The sequence below is a fragment of the Primulina huaijiensis genome, unplaced genomic scaffold (assembly GCF_012295235.1).
Source record: "Primulina huaijiensis isolate GDHJ02 unplaced genomic scaffold, ASM1229523v2 scaffold37749, whole genome shotgun sequence".
In the NCBI taxonomy this organism is placed as follows: Eukaryota; Viridiplantae; Streptophyta; class Magnoliopsida; order Lamiales; family Gesneriaceae; genus Primulina; species Primulina huaijiensis.
The window spans coordinates 1-416 of NW_027358823.1; the positions used below are offsets into that span (position 1 = coordinate 1).

At 45.4% G+C, this 416-nt stretch overlaps 1 non-coding gene across 1 annotated transcript; it reads right to left on the reverse strand.

Moving 5' to 3' along the window:
- Window positions 1-268: 268 nt before the first annotated feature.
- LOC140968646 (5S ribosomal RNA) lies at window positions 269-389 on the reverse strand. The gene has a single exon (XR_012173816.1). It is a non-coding gene; the product is annotated as a 5S ribosomal RNA (ribosomal RNA).
- Between the last annotated feature and the right edge of the window lie 27 nt (window positions 390-416).

Genomic DNA, 416 nt, shown 5'->3' on the forward strand with positions numbered 1-416 from the left:
AACAGAAGCTTACCGAAAGCGGAGAATCGCAAATTAGAGGGTCTTGGAGAAGGAATTCGGCAAAAATCTCGCTGGCTCATTGCATGGTAATGAGTCTCGTCCGTTGGCCCGTATACAATCAAATTAGCCTACGATGTTGTCCAAATCCAAAAGGGCCCGAGCTACGTCAATTTCACATGTCTTATCCGGTCCCGATCGAGATCGAGATGATTGGAGCCGAAAATCATCTGTAAAAAAAAAAAGAATCAAAAATAGAAAAAAACGAAAAGGGGTGCAACACGAGGACTTCCCAGGGGGTCACCCATCCTAGTACTGTGCTCTCGCCCAAGCATGCTTAACTTCGGAGTTCTGATGGGATTCGGTACATTAGAGCTGGTATGATCGCACCCGACATTTAGAGGGCTGTTTATTCATAT